The following is an 18,461-nucleotide window of genomic DNA, read 5'->3' as shown; positions in this document are numbered from 1 at the left end:
ACCCTTCCCCGGGTCCCGTCTCGTCCAGAGAATAACTCTTATTAACCAGGCCTTATGTGGTGGTGACTGTTCTCTGGCCAAGTCATAGGGCCCTCCTATGTCATGCAACAGGTTCAAAGGGACTGCAGGATGTTTTTAATGGCGTGAGAGAGACGATGAAAGCCAGTGAAAGAAAAGTGGGAGCAGGGAGATGAAAGCAAGATGCTGGGAGAGGAGGAAGGCTGCCCTGAGCTGATAAACCCTGTAGATTGTTCCTGAAGGAAGGACTAGGGCTCATGATATGACGAAGTGGACTCCAGCAACTAATCTATTTACTTAGGGGTTCTGGATTGCTCTCTGAAAGAAAAAATGCCCTATGATAAACCCAAGAACTGAAATAGACCTGAGTTTGGGCCCCATCTCTGCATGATTCTTGACCCTGATGGGGTGGCTGTGAAGATTAAAATGGGCCATGTCTTCGAATATTCTTTATAAAACTCAAGCTTTTCATTTTCAGAGATGGCTATTCGTGTTCCTCTGGTCCACTGACCTTGACAAGCTCTAGCCCACATACCTACACTAACAAATATTCACATAGGGAGACTGACCAGCTGTGACTCACTGAGGCTAATTTTTCTGGAAAGTTGCTCAGTAAGTGTTCCTGCAGGATGTTTGAAGCCTCTTCCTGGATTTCTGGTGAGATAAGACACTTTGAATCCACCTCACTAAGCTCCTGCTCCAAGACAGCTGCAGCCAGTGCTCTTCAGAGCAATGTGAAGTAATTGCCCATTGGCACAATGAGCCCATCTCCTCTCCAGGCAGCACAAAAGAAAGCTCTAAAGCATCTCCGGTTTTGATTGCCAAGTGGGGGAGGAAGTGAAAGTAGCCTAAATTATGAGCCCAGGTGTCTCCCTGCAGAAATTCACTTCCGCCTCCCTGCTGCTCCAAGATGCCCAGTGAGCGCTGACGTCACTTTTAGATGCAGGTGCTTCCAGAGCTCTGGCCCCTGCTGCCTGAGGGGTCCGCGGGTGGACCAGGGCATGCTCTCAGGCTGAAAGCACCGGAAGCTTCGCTGTCCCTGGCCCTAGCCCAGAGTGACAGGGGGCTGTCAAGGCTGCTGGAACGTGGGAAGTGAACTTTAGGTGGAAAAAGGAAAGCTTGTCTCTCCGTGGGTAGCCTTTTTTTGATTCAGGGGGAAAAAAATTCATAAAGGACTGTCACGCTGAATAAGCTATGCCTAATTAAGTCTTTCAACTGTGGATCCCTCTGGTTGATTTTTTTGAGAAAAAGGATGGAATGGAAACATGATGGGTTTGTTTGAAATACTTTAAAAGAGAAGACGAATCTACATTCTACTGCTGCCAAGGCCATCGTCTCTCGGGTTTCCTCCAACCTCGCTGCAGGCCTTTCACTCTTATCTCCTTTGTGAGTTCTCTTCCTCCATCCACCATTAAAGATGTCCTCAGACCTCATCCCTGGCTCCTCTCCCCACACACCCTCACCCAGGCACCACCTCCATGTCCAGGGCTTTATCCCCTCATCAGTACTGGGACCCTGGAAGCACTGAATCAGAACTCTCCAGAGCTTGCAGTTCACTCCCCGCTGCTGTTTTTATTTTTCTTGTTCATTGCTGCCACTCAATCCCACCTCATTTTCAAAAGGACTTAAGGTAGATTCCATAAATATATAAAAGATGAAAACTGAATAAAGGCAAAATTCATGTGACGATAAAAATGAGAGCAAAACTATAAAAGATTTTATTTCACCAACTCCATTTAGAAAAATTCTAAATAGTTGCTTGATACACACAAATTTGACTTTGAGCTTCCTGCAATGATTGCAAAGAAGAAAACACAAGTTGTACGTATACATATGTAGTTACATGTATGCATAGGTAGTTCATGGTGTCTTTAAAACAGTCTATCTATAGCAAATTTGTTATGAGTAGAAAAGACTTTACTGGTAAGCAGACTCGAGAGAAAATTTTCCAGTAAATTTTTATCAACAAGTAATTTGCAATATAATGAGCAGTGTCCTCAACAACATCCTAACAATAAATACAAAAATGAGAAACCTAATACTGTTTCTAACAATTTCCTGTAATAACGTCCAATGGAATAATGCTAAACTAGTTATTTAAAAGAATTCCAGGATGTTACAAACAGAGTATGCAGATCTGATGGCTTGGCTTGAGACAAAGAAAAGGTAATGAATATTATACGTTTTGTATAATTCTCTGTATTATTTTTTTTGATAGAAATTTTGAAACTCGTTGATCAGCCGTGATTTCAAAGTTATGATCTCTTGAAGTTTTTAGGGTGCAGATATTCTTAGTTGGATTTAGGTGCAGACAGAAGCCAGCCATGGGGGGCAGGCAGGGAAAAGAGTGGCATCCTTTATGAAGGTTGAAAGGCCTGATGAGATGCGTGCCTGTGCAGAAGCCAATCCCTTGTTTCTGCATGAAGTTGACCTGAGGGGCTACCACTGAGCAGAAAACAATCTAAAATTTACTCCAAAGCAGAAATATAAGAGAGATGAGGCCCGGGGGTCTCTCAGCCATGGAACAATGAATGCTTCAACAGCAAGGAGAAAGGAGAGGAGGATGCTTCAAAGAAGCTAAAGGGGTGGGATCTTTAAAACTGGCCACTGGTTGACTTGAAAGGGGAGCATGGAGTCTAGGAGGACTGTCATGCTGGGAAGAACTTTCTTGTGTCCTTTCCTTGTCACTGTGAGGCCCAGGCAAGTCATTCTCCATCCAGTCTCTCCTCATGAGAAGATAGGCTTCTGCAGCCTGATGCTACAGAAATGGGTGACAAGCGCTGAGAGGGTGGCTCACCAAGGAAAATCACAAGACAGAGACCCTGACTGGACTCCACCTCCCCACCCACACACACACACCCTGAGGCCGAATGAGCCAATCCAGAGAGATGGGATCCTGAGGAGGGACAGTGCTTGAGGCTGAGGTATAAAGAGGCTCCCTGGGTCAGGGAGGTGGGACAGTGGGACAGTCTTGTAAACTTTCTGCCCTGAGGGTAAGATCCTGAGAAAATGCTGTGGTCCTTACACCTCATGCCCTGGGTCCCCTGATTTCAGTGCAGCTGTGATGGACTGGTCCACACACAATGCCTCTGCATCTACTCAAGTGCATGCTAGAACCTCTCTTTGTTTTTGCCTCAGGAGATTGCCATCCACCTATGCAGGGGCAGTGGGAAGTATGGGAGAAGTGGCAGCCCCAGAAACAACCTTTACCCAGTAGAATCTGTATGGGATGAACATAGGAAGAAAGTCCGCCAGCTGTTCGTCCCTTCAGTGGGATAATCCTGAAACACATTCTACACATTTCTCAGAGTCACCAGTGGAACTGGCCCCTCATTGCCCACAGCAATAACTAACTCAATAACATAGATTTATGTGGAGTTTTTCTCTATCCAACTCTCCTTGCTCCATCCCTTCTGCTCCCTGACGTCATCTCCTGTAACAGGCACCTTGACCTCAGGCTCTGCTTTCATAGGAACCCAAACCAAGCCAGCCCCTATCCTAGAACTAGTCAGCTAGAAGACTGAGTTGAGGACAACTCCAAAAAGGCATCAAGAGGGAATAAAGCAACAGAAAATACAAAAGGAGTGTTAAGAAATCTGGCTGCTAGAAGTTCATGTGTTATTATTCAAGTAATAGGAGGAGTTCTAGCATGAGACAAGGAGTTTATTACTGAGAGGTTAAAGACCGAAAATGAGAAATTATTCTGAGATGTGAACAAAAGGAAATCAGAGTCCAAGTTCTGTGTGGGCAATGCGGCCTTTATTACACTCAGGTGCAAGTGAGCTGAGTTCGAAAAAGAAGTCAGCAAGTGGGTTAAGGTGGATGGGAATATAAACGTTCAGAGGGGTAGGGAGTGGTGTATTCATTTCTTCCTAGGTGGGACATTCGGGCATTCATTCCTTCTTGGGCAAGACAGTTCTATTTGGGCGAGTCCCTACCTTGGCCCTATCATCCTAGTCTTTTTAGTCTATTATAAGGAGGCAGGGTGATGAGCGTGGTGTCTCTTTGACTGCTTCCTGTGAGTTGAAGGGCAGCGTGGGCTACCTGTAAGGAAAATAGGAAGGAGGGGGAAGGAAGCGGTGTTTACAGGAACACTCTTGGGTCTTTAGTCTGCGCTGGTTGATATCCACGGAGAGTGAGGATATGAGCATTTGTCTTTTGGGTGACTGCCTGATCAATAAATCAGAAGATGAGGCAGAGGATTACTGGACCAAAACTGAGAACGAGAAAGACCATAATTAGTGGCCCTAAAATAAGAAATAACCAAGAAGGCCAGGAATTGAATAAGGACCAGAGATTCGATGATTCAAGATCTGTCTGTCTCTGTTGGATTCATTCTTGGAATTCTTTTACTTTGCCTGTAATTATTCCTGATGGGTTAACAAAGAAGCAACATTCTTCTCCCATAAAATACATGTGCCTCCTTTTTCTACTGTAATTTAAATCTAAGGCTCAACGATTTTGGAGGACTACTGCAGCTAAAGGATTAATTGGGATTGAAGGGTAACTAAAGGGTCTGCTACTCTTTCCAGGGTATCATTAAGTTCTAGGGACAGTTTGTGGTAAAAGTGGGTTGACATACTAATGCCTGCGATGCCCATGCCCATTCCAGCCACTATGCCTGCTCCAAGGAGGACAGGGAGGATGGCATCTCTTTTTTGTCTGGAAGTAGGGGGATACATCAGGGCCTGAGTTAGGGTGGAGACATTTACAAAAGAGACTTGAGGGGGTGAGGCAATCTCAGGTGCAAAGACCAGAATGGTTAGTGTGTAGGCAACAATAGATGGAGCGGCCACAGAGGAAAAATATTCCCAGAGGGGTACAGGAGGAACTAGATAAGGGAAAAGTTGAGTTTAGGAAACAGAGATCAGGCTTTATAAAGCCTAGGGAATAGAGATCAGGCTTTCTAAAGCCTACAGTCTCCTGTACCAGTGAGTTTGAAGCAGGTTAATATGGGGGAGACTAGGGCTGGAAAGTCCATAGCTATAGGGCCAAATAGAGCTGTGTTATTTTCTGCCAGAATGGAAGAGTTACATGTGACAGGTACTGGTGTGGGATTGAAAAGATTTTGGTATAGAGAAAGGCACATCCAGAATTCTGAGAGGGAGAGGAGAGAGGAAAAGTTCAGGGCAGCTGACAAGGAGGTGTGTTTTATAGCTGAGGAATAGGACAATGTTGTTGTATGTCTTGCAGGCCAGTCAGGTCCAATCTTTTATAGGGTGGAGGGGTTAGACTGGAAGAGAGTTGTTTTTATGATTTGTTTTGTTTCTTGCTGACACGCTAGGTCCTGGATTCCTCCTCCATCTGATAATCCTACGTGTGTGAGGTATGTCCAGCAGACAAGAGCCCCAACTTTACCTCCAAGACATGTAGCACTCTTTTACTGGCCCAGTGCCTCTTTCCTCCATAAGAACAGTCAGAAGTTTTAGTAACATCATAACAGTGTACTGGATGTTAAGTATAGCTAGCAAAAAAGGGGGTCTGAGGTAAGAATTGGGCATAGTTGACGTGGGAATAGGGGTTGGTAAGGTACTCATGGATATATGAGAACCGGGACAACCTGTGCATTCAGCTGGGCTTGATGGGGAGAGGAGAATGGCCAGAATTGACAGGACGGGTGGCCAGAGGAAAAGAAGTAGGAAGAAGAAAAATTGAGTTTCCTCAGGAGGACAGTCTTAGAAGGTGCCTTGTAGCCACAGATCTTTAAAGGTTTCAAAGAGATCCTCCCAGTTTTGAACATGTGAGACTAGCCAGGCATCGTGAGAAAAGTCATGGAGAAAAGGGAAGAATTGGGGAGGAATGTTATACGTTTATAGGAAAGTAGATTCCTCGGGAATCCTGGTGAATTTTAAGGTGGTGGGGAATAGTACTTTCAGGTTCCAGTGGGGGTCTCCCAGTATTGGAAGTTTTTCTGTAGGACACAGCTTTATTCGGGATCAGTGGATCCAGACTGGGGTGTCCCAGAGACAGACAGCCATGAGGGTGCTGTAAAGAATGGTGTGAGGACCTGTCCAGTGAGGAGACAGAGTCCTGTGGGGCAAGGGAGATTTGAGGAAAACTTATTGCCCTGCCAATTGGTCTCTGACTTTCTCTGTTGAGGGTTGAGGTAGGAGGTGGTTCATTGTTTTTCTAAGTTCATCCCTGGTTTCCTGTAATAGAGTCTGGAGGGGGTCCTGGGCCCGGAATAATAGTTCTGCCATACATTATTTCAAAAGGGCTATAAAAAAGAGATTTGTAAGGGGTAGAGCAAATGAAGAGTAAAGCAATGGAGAGGAGTTTAATCCGACTTTGCATTGGAACACTAATTTGTTGAGATGTTGTTTAAGGATGTTGTTCATTTGTTCTACTTTCCTTGATGATTGGGGCCTGCAAGGTACATGTAAGCACCACTGAATTCCTAGGGCTTGTGAGGTTTGGGAGGTGATCTGGCTAATGAAACCTGGGCCATTGTCACTCTGAATGGAGCTGGGGAGGCCCAATCAAGGAATAATGTGGTGGAGGAGAAGTGGAGACAACTTCCTGCGTTTTCTCCCCTGTCGTGGGAAAGGCTTCAACCCTGAGAAGGTGTCAACCCAAATTAAAAGGAGTTTTAATTTGTACATGTAGGTGAAGTAATCTGCCAGTCTTGTCTGGCGATTTGGCCCTAGGCCTGATGTGTGGGGAAGGGGGGTGCTTTTATGGCTCCCTGGGGTAAGACTTGGGTGTGGATTGTGAGAGACTGGGTTATTTGTTTTAAAAGGAAAGATAGTCATGGGTGAGACAGGAGCAGCGAAAGAAGTGTGTAAAGTTGTTTGAACCAATGTGAAGGCTATTGTGGAGGGAAGAGAGGATATTTTGTGCTTGAGAGAAAGGAAGAATAAATTTTCCCTGTTGAAGGAACCATCTTCAACCATACAGAAGATGCCAGTAATTGTCCTGTTCCTTTGGATGTATATACTAGAGAGAATTTATCGAAGGACAAATACTGCCCTTTGGGGTGGGGGTGGGGTTTAAAGGTGCTGAATTGCCCATCAGGCTTCTTTATGGGCTTTTGGTTGCCTTTGGAAATTGGATCGGTTTTATTTTGGTGGACTTTACAGTGGATAATGACTACTTCTTTTAGGAAGAGTGGCCGCATTCAGGTTTTTAATGAGTGTGGCATTGACAATAGAGGAGTCTTGGGTGGTAATGAATCCTCTTTCTTGCCATATAACTGCATGGTGATGGACTATGTAGAAAGCGTACTTGGAATCCACGTATGTGTTGATGGAGTGGTCTCATGTGATTGTAAGGTTTTAGTGAGGACTAGGAGTTCTGCCTGTTGTGAGGAAGACATAATAGCAAAGCCTGCCTTGGCAATTGAATGATCAGTGGGCTTAGAAGAACTGCCGTTGATAAAACAGGTGTCTTCTGGGTTAGGTAAGGGAAAGAGGGAGATGTTGGGAAAAGGGTGTAGTGTTATCATGATTAAAGGCCAGCAATCATGGAATGAGTTCTGGGCAGTGTGAAGGTTATGTAGGTGGAGGGCAGTTAATGGAGCTGGGGGGTTATATACCAGGTCAGGGGTAAATAGATATGTGGGGGCATGGCAGGTAAGTTTCTGGGCCTCCAGGAAAAGGAAGGAGATGGCTGCCACCACTTGGCAAGGGGGCCAGCCTAGGGCTCTGAATTCTATCTGTTTTGAGAGAAATGCTATTGGGAGGTGATTATCATGAGGTTTCTGTGTTAGGACTCCTAACTGCACATCCTTGGTGTTCTGACACTGAGAGGTAAAATGGGTAGTGGGGATCAGGTAGCTGTAAGGAGAATGCTTGGGACAGAGCAGATTGTAGGGAGCAGAAAGAATTTGACCAAAGCTAGTGTGGATCTAGGAGATTGACTGGGGATCCTTTAGTGGCAGTGTACAGAGGCTTAGCCAAGGCCACGAAATTGGGAATCCAGGCTCTAAAATATCCTAGAACCCTTTAGAAGGAGAGGAGGTCATTGTTTGTCTGGGGAAGGGGTAAGGAGGTGATAGCCTGAATGTGGTCAGGGGGAACAAGTTTTTTAATTCCTGTAAGAGAATGCTGAAGTATTGGACAGAGGGATAGGTTAACTGGGCTTTGGAAGGGAACACTCTATACCTTTTGGTAGCAAGGAAGGAGAGTAAGTGAATGGTGTCTTGCCAGGAGGCAGTGGTGGAGGGACTGCATAAGAGAAAGTCATCTACATATGGAAGAACTGTGGAATTCTCCAGTAAAGTTAACTGCTGGAGGTTGGCCTGAAGTGCCTGACCAAAGTAATGAGGACTGTCTCTAAATCCTTGTGAGAGAACTGTCCAAATGAGCTATTGGCTGGTGGAGGAATCAGGGTCTGTCCAGGTGAAGGCAAAGAGGGGTTGGGAGAGCTCATGGATGAGGATGGTAAAGAAGGAGTCTTTAAGATCTAAAACTGTGCAGTGGGAGATGTTGGAAGGAATGGTAGATAGTAGGGTATAGGTATTAGGGACTACTGGGTGAATAGGCTGAACAAGTTCATTAATAGCCCATAAGTCTTATACTAATTGATATGACTCATCAGGTTTTTTTTTTTTACAGGAAGTATGGGAGTGTGGTAGGGTGAGTTAGTATGCTTGAGAATACCAGCTGACAAAAGCTTGAGGATGAGTGGTTTAACTCCCCTGAGGGCTGCTGTGTGGATTAGATATTATTTAAGGGAAGGATATGAATGTTGAGGTCAGAGGGCAATGAGAATAGATCAATTATGGGAGGCTATAGAAGGAAGAAAGGTGTCCTACACAATGGGGTCTACAGGGTTGTGGGAATGAGAGAATGGTAGGGGAGGGGTATGAGAGGAGCAGGATGGGTAGGGAGAGGTGGGAGCCAGCGGGAATCATCAGGGTTGCTTGTAATCTTGAGAAGATGTCCCTACCAAGTAGGGAGATGCTACATGAAGAAATAATAAAGAACGAATGTTGGAAAGAGTGTCCAGAGAGTGAGTACCACAAGGGTGGAGTAGTCTAAGAGCACAGTAAATTACCATCAATACCCACTGAGATCTGTTTGTTCTAAAGGACCTTTATAAAATGACAGCATCGATAAGGTAGCCCTGTGTCTTAAAAAAGAGATTGGCTTACTTTCCACTAGCAGAAATACCCGCAGTTCAGTTCGGGTGACTGTCCAGGGGGCTTTCTGATTCTCCAGGAACCATCAATCTTTGGCAGCTAGGCCCAGAAGGTCAGGAAATTCAGCCAGATCCTGGGAGTGGTTGCAAACCAAATCCTCAGAAGAACCTGGGCAGTCAGACTTCCAGTGAGGACCTCTGCAGGCTGGACATGGTTTAGGGGGAGGGTTTGGATTTGGGCACTGTTTTGCCCAATGCCCTGGTTTACTGCACTTAAAACATGGTCCTGGGGGAGATTTTCTTTTTTCAAACTGCCCAGAGGAATTTCAAGAAGTAGCTGGTTTTGTCTAACTGGAGCTCTGAGAGGTGCTGCCACTTAGAGGCTGCTTCTTGGTTATTGAAGACCTTGAAGGGCAAATCAATGAGATCTTTCTGGGGTGTCTGAGGGCCCTGAGGGGATTTTTGAAAAATTTTCTGGGTATCAGGTGAAGACTGAGAGATAAAATGCATATTAATAAGTCTGACCTAGTTGCTCTCCAGCAATAGGGTGGTATGGTGCTGGAGGACTTTGTTAAGATGGGCTAAAAATTAGGCAGGATTTTCATCCTTTTTCTGAGTTATTTCTTTTAATTTGTCATAATTGACACCCTTATGGGCTGCTCTCTTTCTTCCCTCTAAGAGATACTGAACCATGTGGTTACAGAAGCAGACCCCAGGAGCATTTGTTTGGTAATTCCAATTGGGATCTTCCTGGGGGGCGGCTCTACCCTCCAGCAGTGTTTGGTCTCCCTGCCATAGATCTTCAGTGTAAACCTGGGCCTGAGTCCAGACTTGGTCTCTCTCCTCCAAAGTTAGTGTGGAGGTGAGGATAACGTAAATCATGCCAGGTCAGATCATGCAATTGGGTTAGATATCTAAATTCTTTAGAGTATTTTGTGGAATCTGTGGAGAACAACTCGGTTTCTAATATGTGAGACAGATCTGAGAAAGAAAAGGGGACATGAACCCTGACAATACCTTCCATTCCTGCAACTTCTTGGAAGGGGTATAGAGGTGGTGGTGGTCCAGAAGTGGAAAGTTCAAAAGTATGGCCAGATCTAGTATGAGGTGGGGAAATTGGGTTCGCTATGTTCCCCTTCCTGCCCAGGTCCACCATGTTTCCTTCTCTGTCCCCCAGGATGCCATTTTTCCTTTCCCACCCTCTCCCCAAGTGATGCCATCTTTTTTCATCCCTGTGTGGCTAAAGAAAGAGGGGAGAGAGGGGATAGGGTGGAATTCTGTAGGTAGGGAGGAGGGTGGGGGATTGTGGAGGGGCAGAAGGGGGAGGGTTGTCTGCTGGGTTGAAGAAAGACAATGAAGATTCAGGGGGCTCAGCGAGGGCTGGTTTGGCCTGTACAAGGAAAATTTGAGAGGGTTCACAAGATGAACACAAAGAAGGAATGTTTCAGAGGAGAAGGAAGGCTTGGATGTAGGGGATCTCCAAGCATTTGCCCAATCGCCAACAGTAATTGTCAAGGTCAGTGAGGATTGAAAGGTCAAAAGTGCCATTTTCAGGCCATTGTGAGCCATTGTCTAGTTGATAGATAGGCCAAGCAGTATTACAGAAAAAGATAAGGCATTTAGGTTTAAGGTTGAGATAGAGCCTTAGAGACTTGAGGTGAGTTAAAAGACAACTTAAAGGTGAAGAAGGGGTGATCCATGAATGAGTGGTCCCCATATCAAAAATGAGAGTTAGAAAATAAATGAAGTTAAAGCGAGGATGTAAAGAGAAATTGGGAGGAGGAGGAGGCAGGAGGTTGCTGAGGCTGGGGTCAGGGAGGTTACCAGGCCTCAGTGTATGATCTTTAACCAGCTGGAAAAGAGTGGTTCAGGCCCATGGAAGGGCATCCACACACATGAGGCACTGACTTGCCAGGTTTAGTCTGTGACCAGTACTGGATTTAGGAGGCACAGACTACCAGAATTTTTCAGCCCAGAGTGGGGAAAGGGAAGAGAAGTTTAAAAAGCTCACAGAGGGGCTATATTCAAATGCTTAAGAGGTCCAGAGACGAAGGGAGAGGGAAAGAGGAATTGGAATGGGGAAAAGGAAAGGGAACAGTTCAGAAAGGGGTTCTAGAGAAATGCTCACTCACCATTAAATGGATGAATTTTGGGCAGGGGTTGGAGGGGGTCCCCCGCATTTCCTTTCATCTTGTCAGAGCAAGAGTCCATCTAGTTGCGTCCAGTGGGATGTATCTCAGACCCCTGATGAGGCTTTTCCCCATCCCGGGTTCTCAGCACCAAAATGAGAGGTTAAAGACCGAAAATGAGAGATTATTCTGAGATGTGAATGAAAGGATATCGGAATCCAGGTTCTGTGTGGGCGACCAGCCTTTATTCCACTCAGGTGCAAGTGAACTGAGTTCAAAAAGGAAGTCAACACATGGGTTAAGGTGAATGGTAATATAAAAATTTGGAGAGAGGCTCAGTGCCAGCCACATACACCAAGACTGGTGGGTTTGAACCCAGCCTGGGCTATCTAAACAGTGATAACTGCAACAAAAATAGCCAGGTGTTGTGGCAGGCACATATAGTCCCAGCTACTTGGGAGGCTGAGGCAAGAGAGTCTCTTAAGCCCAAGAGTTTTAGGTTGCTGTGAGTTGGGTTGCCACAACACTCTACCGAGGGTGACAGAGTGAGACTGTCTGCCTCCCCCCAAAAAAAATTCAGAGAGATAGGGATTGGCATACTTCCTAGGTGTGACATTCAGGCACTCATTTCTTCCTGGGTGGGATGGTTCTATTTGGGCAGTCCCTACATTGGCCCTGTCAATTGCAGTAGTTCAAATTAGGTTGTCTTTGTTTAACTCACAAGTGGGTATCACTTCCCTTCTCACAATCTCTTGTCTTCAGTTTTTCCTGACTTACTGCAAAGGAGGGCACCAACCATGTTGCCCTTAGGTCATTTTCTTTGGCAGCTGGTGATTACAGACTCTCAGACCTCAGTTTGAGTTGGTCACCTCTCTGTCCTACAGCCAAGTCACCATGGTTGTTGGCCTTCAGTTACCTCAACTCATTGGCCTCTTGTCAAGATATTCATACAAACAGAAGCTTCTGGTCATCATGGAGAAGGCCTTTCCTGGAGAGTAGGGGTGAAAACCTGGATAGGCACTTTCTTCAAGAAGGGAAGAGGAGCAACTGTGGAGCTGAGTTCTTCCTGCTGTGTGCCCTGGCAAGGTTGTTGACAGAATTTCTTTCTGCAGTAGGTCCTTGGTCTCAGAGATTGGAAGAATGAACCCATAGACCACAGAGATCAGTGAGAAGATAGGATTTATTAGATGGAAAATAATAGAGAAGGAAGCAAGTTATCAGAGCCTCTGGCAGGGGTAAAGGGTGGGGGGAGGCAAATAGGAAATCCCCCGGTGGGTCTTTTTGCCTAGGAGGTTTGTACTATTTTATAAATAGGGAGATCTCGAGAATTACATTTGGCTGGGACTTAGCAGACTTCAATGTTGAATGAACGAGGATATTAACAAATGAATGCAGTTCCTCTAGCTCTGGGAAAAGCAGCAGGAGTTCCACTCCAGAAGGGGACTAGCTTACATGAAATGCTGGAAAAACTGCTTTTCTCCTATCTTGTTTGTATTCAGAGAGTGTAGTTTGGAGAGAAAAAAGTCTGTTTTCTTGGGCCTGGAAAATTGGGGTCCTTGTTCAGCCCTGAATCAGGGAGCCCTGTGTCAAGGTCAGAGGAGACAATGCTGGCTGTCTAGGATATGAAGAGGCTTCAGGACAAACCATACTGCTTAGGTTCAGAAACACCAAAATGAGTCCAGAAATTACAGCATTCACTCTGGTATCTCCTGAACCTAGCCTAACACCACTTTCCTTTCCCTCTCTTTCTCTTCTTCCCACTACCTTATTGTTTGTCTGCAACTCTCATGACTTCTCCATAACATAAAATTGGCAAATGACCTTAGGACTACTGCTGAGACCCAAGTGGAGTATTTTCCCATAAGTTTTCGTTTTTTGGGGAAGGGGATGGGTTTTACTGAGAGACATCAGGGACATGCTACTTTCCTTGAATTTTCTATTGTAAATTATTTCCAAATTTCTTTTCTATCTGGAAATAGAAAGACATCTGACTCCTGAATTCCCATTTCCCCATCAGAGGCTTTCAGGCAGGGGTACACCAAGAAGGGACAGGAAGAAAGGGGCTTCAAGGGAGATGGGAGATAAGCCTGGCCTGCTGCATAAGGAGGCCTGGAGGGCTTAATGCAAACTCTGTGGTCAGCAGGAGGCAGTTCTCACTCCCAGAAAAGAATGGGTTTGAGGTGACCTAGGTAACCAGTGACCAATAGAAAATAACAATAATGGCTGGAGGCACAGAGAGACCAATGAAAGAGCTACAATCAATTTCAAAACTGAAAGGAAGAGGGTATTTATACCTCTACACCTGGCCTTTGCATCTCCGCCTCTCACCTCTTTTCATTCATGAGCAGGACCCCACTTCCAACTTTCTTTGGAAGTGCTCTAGGGCTTTCTTTTTATTCTTAAAGAGAACTTAAAATTTCTCTTTGTTATATTAAAAATTGCACAGCTTATGTTTGCTTTCTATTCAGGCTGCTGTGCTGCTTCAGTTTTACTTTCAGTTTCTACTTCCTTTCGCTTTTGATTCCTGCTGGGCCTCAGTTTAACTTTCTAAGTTCTGCCAAATAACCCAACCAAATCAGCAGGGGTTGGGGAACCGGAAACTCTGAAGCCCAACCTAAGCCAGGAGCCAAGGGATTTCTCAGGCTTTTTATATGAGCCACAGCAGCTAACTTTTCAGCCAAATCAAACTAGCCTCTCAGTGGAGCCTGTGAGAGACTAATTTACCAAGTCCCATTTTCCTAAGAGAAAAACTAAAGCATAACTAATGATTTGTTGCATGCATCCTATGTATATTTATGCCATAGACACTTTTAAATGCATTATCTCTAATCCAATAAAAAATTAAATGGAGTATTTAAAATATTTCATTAACCCAAAAGAAAGAAGGAGAGGAGAATTATGACCACAAAACCCCCAAACAAAACAGATAACAAAAGGATAGACTTAAAAGAAACCATATTAATAATTATATTACATGTAAATGAATTCAGCCCTCCAATTTAAAAGGCCAATATTGTCAGAATGGATTTGTTTTTAGTATCCACTTTAAATATGATGACATAGATAGTTGAATGTAAAATACTGAAAAAATATACCCTCAAGACAGTAAGCATATAAAAGTTGTATTATTAATATAAGCCAACATTTCTTCCCACTGATAGAAAGATCAATTCGATATGAACACATAGCTGTTTTAAATGTGTGTGCCTAATAACATAGCTTCAAAATAAATTGAGCAAAATTGATAGAAATTTAAGAGCCAATTTTATTTATAATAGTATCAAAAAATATAAAATACTTCTAAATTTAAAAAAATACTTGGCTGGGTGTGGTGGCTCCCACCTGTAATCCTAGCACTCTGGGAGGCCTCAGCGAGTGGATTGCCTGAGCTCACAGGTTCCAGACCAGCCTGAGCCGGAGTGAGCCCATACTCTAAAAAAAGAATAGCCAGGCATTGTGGCAGGCACCTGTAATTCCAGCTACTTGAGAGGCTGAGGCACGAGAATCCCTTAAGCCCAAGAGTTTGAGGTTGGTGTGAGCTGTGACACCATAGCATTCTACCAAGGGAGACAAAGTGAGACTGTGTCTCAAAAAAATATGATAATAAATAAATAAATACCTGAGAAGCCTTTACATTGAAAACTACAAAATTCCTCTAAGAAAAAGTAAAGAAATTTAAGTAATAAAAGAGACACCATGTTCATAAACCGGAAGATCTAATATTAAGCTGTCGATTCTCCTTAACTTGATCTATGGATTAAATGCAATCCCAGTCAAAATCATAAGAATTTATTTCGTAAATGTTGATAAAGTTGATTCTCAAATTTATGTAGGAAAGCAAAAGATTCTAGAGTAGCTGAAACAGTTTTTGTTGTTGTTGTTGTTGTTTTTGAGATAGTCTCAAGCTGTCTCCCTGGGTAGAGTGCTGTGGCGTCACAGCTCACAGCAACCTCAAACTCTTGAGCTTAAGCAATTCTCTTGCCTTAGCCTCCCAAATGCTGGAACTACAGGTACTTGCCACAATGCCTGGCTATTTTTTTTGTTACAATGTTCATTTTTGTTTTAGCTGGCCCAGGCCAGGTTCCAACCCTCCAGCCTCAGTGTATGTGGCTGGCGCCCTACCCACTGAGCTATGGGCATCACCCTGAAATAGTTTTGAAGAAGAATTAAGAGGACTCTGATTTCAGTTATTCTAAACCTGTGGTAATCAAGATCATATCATATTGGCATAAAGATAGATAAATAGATCAATGGAAAAAAGAGAGAACAGAAATAGACCCAAACATATATGGTCAACTGATTTTTGCAAATGTACCAAAACAAGTTAATGGAGGAAAGAAATGGTGCTGGAACCACTGGCTAAACAAATGGAAAAAAATAACTTCAACCCCTACCTCATGCCACACCCAAAAATCAACATGAGATGAACAGGATACCTAAACGTGAAACCTGAAATGGCAATGCTTCTAGAAGAGATATAGGAGAGTCTCTTTACAAGCAAGTTATTTTTCTAACCAGGCAAGTTACAGCATGGGTGAACTTAGAAGGTTATCCACATGGGTGAGATAGCAATGGCAGTGAAAGGAAATTTATTAAGCACAGAGAATTTGATCAAATAAGTAAATAAAATGCCAGGGGGTGACTCACATCTGTAATCCCAGCACTTTGGGAGGCCAAGAGAAGAGGATCACATGAGCCTATGAGTTTGAGGTTGCAGCAAATTATGATTATGCCACTGCAACCAGTCTTGACAACTGAATTAGACCTTATCTCTAAAAATAAAAAAGTAAATAAATAAAAGAAAATAGAAGTCCATCCAGTTGTCTGCCAGAGAAAACTCAAATGAACCCTGTGGTGTGTTGGATTTTAATTTGAAGCACTGGTGTGAACTAATAGTCTTCAACATGCAGAGATAACTATAGAAATAAATGCAAAGGTCAGGAATACAGATTTGTGTGTGTGTGTGTTGCATTCACTGTATCTTTTCGTTGCTGAGAGGGCCTGAGAACAGCGATTCCTTAATAGCAATAAGCTCTCCGATCTTGGTTTCTGAATGCCATTCTCCACTAAATAGAATAAGTATTCCTTGGAGAAAGAGCTGATTTCAGGGCTTGGACAATGAAAGTACAACATGAGCCTGGAACACCTTATGCCACAAAGTAGGGCAGTATGCAAAGCATTATATAGGCATGTCAAAGGTCAGGCAAAGAAACCATCTAGCAAGATCCTCCGGTTGCCAATCTGACAATTTGAGTGTCAAAATAAAAAATGATAGCAACAGATTATAAACCAGTAAATAAGATAGAAATACAAGAGTCCATAGGGACTTAATAAATTAATGAATAAGCTGAATGTGTGGTGAGAAATGAGATGTTTACATAATATCTAATAATTTTCTAACAAAATACTTGCTAAACTGCGATGGAAAAATAAGCAACTTTAGAGTGGAGAAATCTTACAGACACCAGCTTCATCCAATGACCAAAGTTAAGATCATCAGTTACAGGAAAACTGAAATCCTGTGTCACCTTACAGGATGCTATGGAAAGAATGCAGCTTCACTTCTGTGATATTCTTGTCATGAGTTTAATCATGAGGAAACATCAGACAGACCCAAATCAAGAGATGTTGTACACAATAACTGGCTTATTATCCTCACAAATATCAAAGTAAAAGACTGAGAAATTGTTTCAGACTGCGGGAGACTAAAACCTATGATAACTAAATGCAATGAATAATTCTGAACTTGACTCATTTGCTGTAATGGACATTACTGAAAAATAGGTGAAACTTGAGTGGGTTCTGAGGATAGGATAGGGATTCTATATTCATGCTAGTCTCCTGATTTTGATAGCTGTAATTATAGTTATGTGGGAGAGCACCCTTACACTACAATATCCGGGAGTGATTAGGGTACTTTACTCTCAAATGGTTCAGGAAAAAAGTCTTTATGTTATACTTATTTTTCTCATAGGTTTGGGATTGTTCCAAGAAAAATATAGTAAGGGGGAAAGTCTAGGGAAGGTCTAGGGTCGAAGCCTATCACTTTCCTATGTGTTCTTGGCCTGTACATAGATATCCCTCCTCCAGCCTCTCCCAGCCACCAATGATGGGGCCTGTCACAGGAGCAGCCATCTGAAGAAGCAATCCCTATTTTCTGGAAATGGAAAGATATTGACTGGCACTTGTTCCACAGGCTCTTGGAATGAGATAGGGGTGTTTCTAAAATTCCTTTTTTGGAAACTTAGAGTGTGGGTCACCTCTGAATGAGCTTTAACTCTTTTAGAAGGTAGATTGAGCCCCTACCTCTTAAAAAGGTACAGGAGGAGAGGGTGGGGATGAAGGGACCTGGTAGAATAGAACACTCCCAATCCATTGTAGGTGAATGCAGATGTGTTGGTTATTCTTCATTTGTACCTTCCCCTGACCTCCACTCTGTTCGTCCTTTTCTTCCCTGCTTTGCACTCCAGGACCCCACAGAAGGCGTGGTTCCGTTGCCTCCTACATTCTACTTGGCTCGTTTTGCCAGTGGGAGGCGGGGCAGGATGGGAGAGTGGGAGGAGAAAGTGCCTTAGTGCTTCCTCCCCTGCTCACTCCTTGCTTTGGCTCTGGTATCCCGGCAGTGGCGTCCCTCCAAGTCTCCATTGCTTGCTGGAACTGCCCTCCATGCTGCCAACTCTCCCTGGGCTCTGGTTCACCCTAACCCTGTCCCTAACCCTGTGCCTGATGGTGGTGATGGCTTTCCCAGCCAATTTCCCAGCCAATTGTTTTAGGAATGTGCTTTTCCACAGTGAGAGACAAAAACTAAGAAATACATTATGGCCTTAATAAAAACGCTAAATATTCTGCACAAGAGCCTTCCTTTCACACAACAAGAGTGGTTTTAAGTTAAGCGGTTTCCAGAACTGATTCTCTTTGCTTTGTGATAAGCTGTGTGGGAAAATTGTGAGTCCAGATGAAGCAGCTATGAAGGTGTGGGAGATGGTTTGATTGTTCCGTATATTCATTGCCCCTGCTTGCAGGAGGATGGTCAACCTCAAACACGACAACATGTGGGTTGATCTGGCAGTGACATAGGAGCAGAAGGGACAGGAGCTCCTGCCATCAGAAGTTGTAAGAGTCAACTCGTGATCCTCTTGTTTTTCTTTTCCCTCTGCTGGAGCCCAGCACCATCCCAGGAGGGAGGGTGATCTTCAGCCTGGGTCCCAGAACGATGACGATGTGGAGAAGAGT

This window comes from Nycticebus coucang, chromosome 10 (genome assembly GCF_027406575.1).
Source record: "Nycticebus coucang isolate mNycCou1 chromosome 10, mNycCou1.pri, whole genome shotgun sequence".
NCBI lineage: Eukaryota > Metazoa > Chordata > Mammalia > Primates > Lorisidae > Nycticebus > Nycticebus coucang.
The sequence above is the reverse complement of the archived record's forward strand: the minus strand, read 5'-3'. Positions refer to the sequence as shown.